Here is an 11,418-nt window from a genome sequence, read left to right as displayed (position 1 = left end):
AAGTAGTTAAATTAATGTAAAATTATCCTCACCATTTAAAAATGATAAATTACAGTAACTAGATAAGCCATCTCTCTCTCTCTCTCTCTCTCTCTCTCTCTCTCTCTCTCTCTCTCTCTCTCTGCTCCAAAAGTGCTTCGGTTCGTAATCCTGAAATATACATTATATTGTATCATCGCTTGTAATCATAGATATCAATTAGGAAGAATATCTACAGGAAACCTGATGATATCTGTCAAAAATAACTAGTTTAAAAGATAAAGGGAATTATTGGTGAAAATTTATCTATTCTCGTAATGTAATTAATAACACAACACTCTACTCACATGTGTATTTCTGAAGTATAATGTAGCAAGTAAAAGTAGCGACCATCATCTAGTACAAGAACATTGAGGAGACCATTTATTCATGGCAAAATATATAAAAGTCAATGTCAAGAAAATATTGTGGGCATCTCATAACATCTTTGTCCATATATAAAGAAGTGATATTCCACCTTCACCTCATTCCAGGTGGACAGTAGAAGAGATAGTCATATTCTCTCTCTCTCTCTCTCTCTCTCTCTCTCTCTCTCTCTCTCTCTCTCTCTCTCTCTCTCTCTCTCTCTCTCTCAAAAGATATCATTCTTAATCTCGTTACTTCTCGATAAAGGGAATCAGAAGGGATCAGACTGAAATCTTCTGGTTCTTGTTGGTGTCAAGTTCAGCAGACTCAGCATATCCAGTTGATACGCGTCGTGCAATTCACATTCCGTCCACACATTTCGAAACGCAGAATGTAACATCCCTTTGATACAACGAGAATTTACAGACTGTTGGTGGGAATGACCATGTTGCGCAACAACGAATGTGCACGATGCGCGGGTTCCAGTCTCCATCCAGACTGACGTTTCTTTTTTACAAGACATGTTGCCTAAGTTCTTTTGTGTGTACCCGGCTTTCATTTTTTAGCAACGGACAGATCCCTGACAGATTCGAGATATTCTGTTCTCACCGGAACTAGTAGGCCTACCTTTCAAGTTTTCGTAGTCTCTTCTGGAGGAACTACGAAGACAATTCATTTTTTTCTTTTCTTTTTCACATCCTGCCTTGTGCACTGAGGAAAAAGTTCTCTTAGTTTTGCATGTGATTCCTCGATACGAATAGTTCTTGATTGCTTATAAGAATAATCTTTAGATTTTACCCTCCACAGTGTTTGATGTTTCCTATATATTTCTATAAAATCAACCAGAATTCCTCTTTCTTTGTCTTTAACAGCCCAGACATCACTCATGTTATAATTTTACTTGGAAATACCAGTGTGTCTGTCAGTGAAGGAGATGCTTGAAGATGTTACCACCTCAAGAATGGAATAAGTATAACGTATGGAGACTGATGTTTTAGACGTTCAGACTTTAACATGAACCAGTAAGCTCCGCCCACAAAAGTTAAACAAGATCAGACATCCTTCCAACTCATTCCAACACGTTGGTCCAACATGTTTCACCCTTTCACACGTACAGTACAAACATCCTTTTATAAAACGAGTTCATGAACATTTTTGACAATATGAAATCCCATATAGATTTTACGCACAGTCTCAAATACATTTATGCATGCTGTCTCAATATATTATTATTTTTAGTAGTAGTAGTAGTAGTAGTAGTAGTAGTAGTAGTAGTAGTAGCCAAGTTACGACCAACAGGGAATGCAATACAGTACGGAAAGGAAATAGAGAAATAACGAATAAACTATATATGGAATTACTGAAATTAATCTCTTACATTCAGTAACAACATTAAAATAGATCTGTCATATATAAACTATGGAACAAGGCCTATGTCAACCAGTTCTACTGAAAACATTTGCAGCAAGAATGAACTTCTGAAGTTCCATCGATTTATATACAAGAGGTTCGGAGAAAGAATGTCACAAAAATTCATACCGACTTAGTGCGTGTGAAGGCAAGCTTAAACAGGCACTCATAAAAGTGAGGCGGGGAGCGAGATATATACAAATAAATACCATTACAATGTACGAGCGTGTGTGAAACACGTATGATACAATGTAAATGAGCAATTGCCATTCTTTTACTTGCAATCATACTTTGAGTTCTGTCAACGACAATGCATAACGCCACGTTAAATTAGTTTCAGCACTGCAATTTTACGCATAAGATAAAGGCTCTCAGAAATAAATCATCAGGTGTCAAAAAAGCAATAAAATGTTACCTAGTTAATTTAGAGCGGTCTTGCGAAGATGCATAGTGAATAATCTAACCATAAGCGATGGGTGGAGAAGGACTGATGAGCAATAATACTCAATCTGCTTTAAAACTATAATTCAGCGTTCAGGGTAAAAATTGTTAAATATGATGACGATGGATGAAATTTATCGTCCCTCGGCGCCTGTTTCCTTCGTTCAATTAGGGGAAGGTAACGTTAGAGCGGGAAAGTCCAGGGAGGAATTTTTTCCGCAAGGTACTGTTACCTTTGTGGTAGGGCAATGCTTGAGTATGAAGATAAAATAAAAAGAAATATAGCGTTAGTTCGAGTAGACTCTCCATCAAGGATGGAAACGGCTTATCCACTGTATTTTTCATCTGTTCTGCTTATAAGTTCGCGGTCGAGTCAAGATTTTTAAAACACTGCAATGAGTGTTGGAAAAATTGTCGTCAAGAGCCGAATCCGCTGCGGTAATAATCAATCTCCTGGACTTTATGCATCGTTCGTTCGCTCCCCTCGAGTATTTGCAAAAATCTTCAGACATGGAGGATGGGTAAAAATGAGCGGTTTTTCTCGATGCTAATAAATTCTTGCATTAATGATGTCTTTAGCTTGCGGGTCAGGCCTCTCAGAAGTCGGAAAATTTTGGATTTTGAGTTTGTACATGAAACGCTTTTGGTGGGGAAGCATTTTAATTGGGCATGGGGGGAAGATGGACAGGGGAAAAGAAGAAGGTGGCATTGATTTGTGTCAGGATAGATTACTTAGAGATTAGATGGATAGCTCTGAGAGAGAGAGAGAGAGAGAGAGAGAGAGAGAGAGAGAGAGAGAGAGAGAGAGAGAAGAAACTCGAGTTCTAAGATTGAGATAACTAACATATCCAACAACTTTTTTTTAAAATCACTGAAGTAACTAAAAAAATAAAGAAAAATTAAGGGGAAAAGAGAGAGAGAGAGAGAGAGAGAGAGAGAGAGAGAGAGAGAGAGAGAGAGAGAGAGAGAGAGAGAGAGAGAGAGAGGATATACCGAATTATGATAGAATCCTGAATAGAATAATCTCGTTATATGTCAATCACTTACCCTCTATATTTTCCTAATTATGCATTACTACTTGTATATCGTAAACGCCTGAATAATAACGGTCTCTGCATTGTTGACGAATTACCAAATATACAAAGAAAGTGAAAGTGTTGGTGCCTCTGCCTTAACTCAAAATTAGACTTCCATTTACCCACTATGTACCCTTGTGTAACTCGTGTCGTTACTACTATTAAGATGTACAAAGAGACTCGTTTAGATAAGTATTTCGTTATTCGCTGTCATATGCAAGGAGTTGAAAAACGACCGTGACATTTTCAGATTTCTGTTGTATTCCAGGAATACGTCATTTGCCTGTTGAGGTGAAATTGGATTTGTTCTCAATCTGATGTCAGACTTATTCTCAAAGGAAACAAGGCTTGTGTGGATGTCGAGCCAGGAATTTCCTGGGGCGTTTCAAAAATGAAACTGATAACATAAACAAGATGCTCTTTTCAGACTTACTTGCAGAGAGAGAGAGAGAGAGAGAGAGAGAGAGAGAGAGAGAGAGAGAGAGAGAGAGAGAGATTATATTTCGTCTGAAGCTAAGACTTTTTATTACGAGAAATACTGTTAAGTCAAGATTATAAACATCACAAATACCAAGTATTTTGCTCCAGGGGGACCTGCATTAGACAGCTCTTCCTATTATTTAATTTCACAAACTACAGCAATTATCATAGATTAATTCTTATTCTAAATAATTATGTCTTAGAATTTGTAATATTATATATGCAATCTTAGTTTTCTCGTTGTTAGTCATAAATCATATATAAAGTGCCAATCATTTACTATGATGTGAATTTACTATAAACATCATTACAAAAATCAAAGGCTGCCTTACATGCATTAGACATTGCAAGTGGAGCTTGGTCAGCACAGCAATAGATCTGCTATGAACTAGGAGAAATCTGTTAACAGAATGAGCGAGAGAGAGAGAGAGAGAGAGAGAGAGAGAGAGAGAGAGAGAGAGAGAGAGACCACTATTTGCTTTCATATTGACTGGGATTTGAATGGTGCACTGTGGTACTTTAAAAGTTCTTTAGTCATTCATGAATATCCTAATTAATTAAAATACAGCGTAATTGAAACTAAATTGTTCTTCAAGATAGTGCTTTCAATGCATTTACGCATGTTTAATGCATATCCGCCATATTATACTGTCTCTCCCTCATCAAAATCACCTTTGATTAGATACAGCGCATCATTGCATTACTGTGGCAAATGTCAAAGTGTTTCCATATAATTCTATATATGAAACGAAAATAGATTACGTTTGAACTTTGAATAAAAGGTTTAAAGATTAGCTGGGTTTAGTAAAGGGTGCGAGTGAGCAATAGGATACAACTGATATCATAGAATTATATTGGTACTTTAATCTCTGCATCTCAGAAAATATACTCCAGATTTTTTTTATCCCCATGCAATCGTACTACACAAATGAAACAATGGAATAAATGATATTCTCAGGGAAACGAGAGTTATTTTTTTATCCATTTACTGTCTCTTTAAGGCTTATCTTATCTCCTAGACACGTGATGCCTTTTAGGAATAATCTCTCAAAGGGAGGATTATTAAATTTGTAAAATGAGCTTGAAATCAATACAATGTTAAGAGTATTATTAGTATTCATATTTATAGTCATAATCATTAAATTCTTGTAATGAAACTGCTCGGTCATATAAATGACAATAACGTAGATAAATTATGAATTCAAATTAATCTAATGCACCGCAAGCAAAATCTAATGCATAGTGTTTTTTATTATGAGATCATAGAAATTTATGGTGAGGTAAGCGAAAATCATTCTTGCGTGAAGTTCAAAAGATTCTCGAAGAATGACGTGACGTTTAGAATGGAAGTGATGTCATTGGAATTGAGTCTTAATTCCTAAATTATGTTCTATCATAGTTAATAGGGATATCTTTTAGAAGCTATTTCTATCAAGTGAATAGGAATAACTTATATTACTTCCAATGATATTATGAAAACGTAAAATTCTTTTACAAAGATCCTTAATGAGAAGCAGTTTTGGGCCAGGTTTTTTGTTTAATGTTACCTGACAAAGTTGTATAAGTACACGAGAACAGTGCTAAAGAACAACTTCGAAAGAAGATCCACTGGTCAGTCTACTGAAGTCACCTCTACGAACGACATGTTTCGTTCCGGTTCCTGAAAAAAATAGATACCTATGTTCTCTGTTCCCTATATCTCTCATCTTGATGGTTACTGAATTGTTTAAGATAATTACTAGAAGTGTTTAAGTCTAGTGCAATTTCAAAGTGCCGTGTCTCTATAAATAGATGTTTTTGTCACTTAATCTATTCTTACAAGTGTTTAAATCTAGTACCATTTTTAGCTTGAATTACTGAATGATTACTAAATTGTTAAGTCTGTATAATCGAGGTTTTCGTCACTCTGTCTATTACGAAGCCTAAACTTTTATGCAACCTGTGTCTTTCATTATTTCTACCTTGTTTCGGGTATTGTTCTCTTGTCTAGTCTTCAGCTGCTGATTCTTATCTTAATTTGTTGGATAGGAACTTACAGTCTATTAAATTTCTTATTCCTGATCCACATATTATTCTCTGGCACCGCCGTACAATTAGTTCTTTATGCATGTGGCATAAGATTTTTTTATAATTCTGACCATCCTTTACATTCAGATCTTCCCACCCATTTCCCTCCTGTTCGTGATACTAGGCATGCAGTTATTTCTCATAGTCAGGCCTTCTCCATCATGAGGCTCAATACAACACAATATTCTAGAAGTTTTATTCTATTCGTGACCAAGATGTGGAATGATCTTCCTAGTCGGGTAGTTGAAACAGTTGAACTTCAAAAGTTCAGAATTGCAGCAAATGTTTTTATACAATCTGTTTTAATGTTGAGGTACTTAAAATATTTTATTTCAATTGTTCATTACTTCTTATATCGTTTATTTATTTCCTTATTTCCTTTCCTCACCGGGCTATTTTTCCCTGTTGGAACCCTTGGGCTTATAGCATCTTGCTTTTCCAACTCTGAATGTAGCTTAGCTAATAATAATAATAATAATAATAATAATAATAATAATAATAATAGCTAGACTGCGACTGGCTAAAGCCAGTGGCGGAGGATTCCCTTGCAAAGTAGGTGTGGAAATGCTTTTTTTTCAGTCAGTAAAAGATATTGCGTAAAGGTTTATTTGCCTAATGACCCCTTAACTAAATTTTGAGTTATGTTAACAAACTATTCTAAAGCAATTTATCTGTATAATAGCAGGTATATAGAGGTAAAACATAGGCACAAAATGACAAATATAGAGAAATTGATCTTTGAGCTTGAAGACAATGGGCACTTTCAAGGTCATGTGAGGGTCACGGGTTAAATATGACCCCATATTCTGAAAGAACATATGCGAATGGGGGGTGCGGTTGACAATAAAACATCACTTTTAGACCATGTCAAATTTTTTCCATGAAATACCCATATGACCTTGAAAATGAGGGTCAAAGTCAAATTTGACATTTAATTTGGAGGTTTTATGCATATGTTTGGGGTAGTTTACTATAGCATGCTATGACCAAAAAACCAGTATTTCATGGAGAAATTGCCAAAGTCACGATTTCTGCAATATCAAAAATAGTAAAAAATCTATATTAAAAAAAGTAATTAAGCAGTCGCTACAAAAGTTAAGCTAACCTTAGATAAATATATAGGGCACCATATGCCACTAAGATAGGGCTCTGGGCCTTCCGGTTTTTGAGATCTCGGAAACAAACCTGTTTTGACCAGGTTTGGCCATTAGCGACCTTGACCTTGACCTACTTGCATCAAAGTAGGGCAATATCTGGGGATTTACCTCTGTATCATTGTCCATAAGGCCCTTAGCCATACAGCTTATACTTTAGGCCTAAAGTAAATTTCAAATTTTAAAAATTTTGCCTTTAAAAGCCCCTGTGACCTTGAAAATTAGGTCAAGGTCACTTAAACTGGGTCTATGGCATATTCTTACCATAGGCTACCTATGATAATTATTTCAGATTTCTTGCGAAAAAAAAGGTGCGGAAATAATAATAATAATAATAATAGTATTCCCCTAAAAGGGAATCCTAATAATAACAATAACGTCACGCAAGTTTGTATCAAGCCGTTGATCGAAATCGATTGTATAATATAGACCAGTTGTCTTGACTGCAAGCAGCACCTTAGTACTGTGACGGACCGAGAGAGGGTTGTGAACTCAAAGGCAGGATGCAATCAACTGAGTTATATTATTGTAGAACACTCTCCTTATATACAAAACCTACAGGCAACAGGACATAACAAGTTCACAAGACAGACAATATTACAGAAGAAAAACCAGACATGAATTTTCATGTTCTTTTTAGTGCGAGGGAAGAGCGAAGATACAAGCATAATATATACAAAAGGAATTATGTACAATTGTGTGAAACACGGTTGGTACATGGCTCCCCCCTAAAAATTACATACTGTACATGTTAAATAGGGCGCCCTGATCTAGAGAGGCGAACTGTAGGTGGGTCATCTGGCAGAAGATAAGCAGGTTTTAGACGATCAATGGAGACCCAGTCTTCTTTGCCCCGAATGTTTAGGAGGAATGCTTTCGGACTGCGTCAGATCACAAGGAAAGGGCCCGTGTAAGGGGGCGTTAGTGGTGGCTTGCTGGTGTCGTTGCGCAGGAAGACGTGCGTTGCAGAGTGCAAGTCCGTTGGTATGTGATGCTTCGCTGGGGGCTTGTAAGTCTGGCGGCACGGAGTAAATTTTCCCACGACGTGACGTATGCGCTGGAGATCGTCGAAGGAGGTTGTAGAAGGAAAAAATTCGGCAGGGACGACCAACGGGTCGCCATACACCATTTCAGCTGCCGACACGTCGAGGGCGTCTTTAGGAGTGGTCCTTAGTCCCAGGAGGACTCAGGGAAGCTGAGTAAACCAGTTGCAATCCTTGCAGCGGGACATCAAAGCTGCTTTGAGGGTGCGATGAAAACGTTCAACCATTCCATTGGCAGCGGGGATGTAGGCCGTTGTCTGATGTAGGGTAATGCCCAGGATATTCGCTAATGACGTCCACAATTGAGAGGTGAAAGTGGTTCCCCTGTCAGAAGTAATATACTCAGGGATACCAAATCTTGAAATCCATCCAGAGAGTAAGGCAGATGTACATGAGGCGGACGTTGCAGTTTCCATGGGAATGGCTTCAGGCCAACGAGTGGAGCGGTCGATGACGGTAAACAGGTAACGATGTCCTTGTGATGTGGGTAGGGGGCCTATAACGTCGACGTGAATGTGTGCGAAACGACGCTGAGATTAAGGAAAGGTGCCCACTCCTGAATCCGTGTGTCGATGTACTTTGGAAGTTTGGCAAGAAGTACAGGCGCAGACCCAATCCTTAGCATCCTTAGAAATGCCGTGTCAAATGAACTTTGCCTTCAGCAGCTGTGCAGTAGAACGGCACGAGGGATGTGAAAGGCCGTGAATGAAATCAAACACCTGTCGGCGCATGGGAGCAGGAATCCTAGGTCGCGGTCTACCAGTACTGACGTCACAGAGGAGGGTGGTGTTGGAGTCTTCGAGGGGAAAGTCTTCCCAACGGAGGGACGTGCAGGATGTCCTACAAGCTTGATACTCTGGATCCTGTCGTTGGGCTTCAGCCAGGGCGTTGTAATCCAATCCCAGTTGAACGGCAGCCAACGTGTTTCTTGACAGGGCATCGGCAACGGGATTCATTTTCCCAGGGACGTATTGGAGGGTGCTATCGTATTCAGCCACGGCGGAGAGATGTCGGCGTTGACGGGCTGACCAGGCGTCAGACTGTCGAGTGAAGGCGTGCACCAGAGGCATGTGGTCTGTGTGAATGACGAAAGGCGTACCTTCTAAGAAATGGCGAAAGTGACGGACAGCCAAGCGCACCGCCAGCAATTCGCGATCAAAGGTAGAATAACCCGATTCTGCCTTGGACAGTTTTCTGCTGAAGAAGGCCAATGGGCGGGGCGAGCCTTTGACCACCTGCTCGAGTACTGCACCAATAGGGACGTCACTGGCATCGGTGGAGAGAAGGAGAAGGGCGTGTGGGATAGGAAAAGTGAGAGCCGCAGCAGTTGATAGGGCCTTCTTTGCATTGCAGAAGGCTGCTTCTTGAAGGGGACCCCACTTCAGGTCCTTTGGCTTGCCCTTGAGGGAGGCGTAGAGGGGAGCAAGAGTGGCGGCAATGGCTGGCAGAAAACGGTGATAATAGTTGATCATGCCAAAGAATTCCTGCAGAGCTTTGACGGTCGAGGGCGCGGGGAAGTTCTGAACGGCTGCTACCTTCTCAGGGAGGGGATGGACTCCTTCATGAGTGATACGGTGCCCTAAGAACGGCACTTCGTTGGCGCCAAAGGTACACTTGTCGTACCGGACTACAAGGCCGTTTTGTTGCAGGCGGTTGAGCACGATGCGCAGGTGACGGAGGTGTTCCTCTTTTGCGGAGGAGAACACAAGTATGTCGTCCACATAACATACACAGAAAGGGAGGTCCCCTAAGATGCCATCCATGAGACGTTGAAATGTTGCCCCAGCATTACGAAGGCCAAAACAGGAGTAATTGAAGGTGTATGTACCAAACGGAGTGGTGATGGCAGTCTTGGGGATGTCTTCTGGGTTTATAGGCACCTGATAATACCCCTTCAGAAGGTCGAGCGTAGAGAAAACCTTCGCTTTGTGCAGGTAGGTCACGTCGGCAATGTTTGGGAGGGGGTAGTGATCCGGTTCTGTTTGCATGTTCAGGCGCCTGTAATCCCCGCACGGACGGAGGGAGCCGTCTTTCTTCAGAACGATGTGTAAGGGTGACGACCATGGGCTGGAGGCCTTTTGGCAAAGGCCCATTTCCTCCATTTCGGCGAACATCTGTTTGGCGGCTGCCAATCGTTCCGGTGCCAGACGTCTGAATTTTGCGAAGACTGGGGGTCCCGTCGTCTTGGCAGGAACCGTGGGCGTTTGGCGAAGTTCTGGACGGAAAACTTCCGGGTACGACGTGAGGAGGTGGGCGTAGGCATCCGTGGGTGCGCTAATGTGGAGAGCGAGGTTAGAGGGGGCGGGTTGAAGAGGTGTCGACAAGTACGAGTCTGCGTTGACCAATCGTCGGTGGGCGACATTGACCAGAAGGTGGAAATGAGAAAGGAAATCCGCACCGAGGATTGGCATTGTGACGTCAGCAACGAGAAACTTCCAATTGAATTTAACATTTCCGAAACGATAATGTGAGGTTCTCGTAACCGTAGGTGGGTATCACAGATCCGTTGGCAGCTACCAAGCGGACGTCGGCAGACGTAGACAGACTACGTCGTGCCTTGAAGAGTTTCCTTGGCAAAAGAGAACGACAAGCACCCGTGTCTACCAAAAATCGCACGCCCGTTCCTGCATTCTGTAAAAAGAAAAGATTAGAAACATGGGAGGCCACCGCCACAAGCGATGGCCTACTTACACGTTTTTTGGCCACTGACAATCCTTGGCACATTTCTTCGCGGTTGCCCCGAATCTGAAGTTCTAGTAGCAAAACTGCGGCGGATGGGAGATAGTAAGTGGCTGTAGAAGTCGTTCGTTGGGGCGCGAGCGATTGGTGGGTGGTGGGCGGCTTTGTCGCCGCTTCGGCACGTCACGGGGTAGGCGTGTATGTCCTACAACATTCATGTCAGCTTCGGTTGACGTTGAATAGGCATCCTCGTCGTCAGGGGTGGAGGCGTTGATGGAGGTCTTGAAGTGGCTGTCCATAAGGGCGTCAGCTTTGGTCATCAAGTCCTTTATGGGTAAACTATCGACATCGGGTATGGCAGCGCGTACAGGTTCGGGTAAACGGCGTATCCAAAGGGCACGAAGTAGGTTCACCTCACGAGGAGAGCCGTCTGCGGCAGGTTGAAGGCGAGCGATACTGGTCATCTCCCTGAGGGCAAGCGAAGCCCTTTGGTCCCCCAACGGTTGTTGCGAGAGTTGAAAAAGCTTTGTTATACGGGCGGCTGGCGACGGCGAGTACTGCTGCAGAAGGTATGTTTTGAGGGCGTCATACGCTATTGGGGTGTCTCCTTGTTCACAAAGCCAGTCGGATATTTCTGGGAAGCTGTCCTCGGGTATCGCCGCGAGAACATAATCCGCTTTGGTG

The sequence above is a fragment of the Palaemon carinicauda genome, chromosome 11, assembly GCF_036898095.1.
Source record: "Palaemon carinicauda isolate YSFRI2023 chromosome 11, ASM3689809v2, whole genome shotgun sequence".
In the NCBI taxonomy this organism is placed as follows: Eukaryota; Metazoa; Arthropoda; class Malacostraca; order Decapoda; family Palaemonidae; genus Palaemon; species Palaemon carinicauda.
This window is presented reverse-complemented; position numbering follows the sequence as displayed.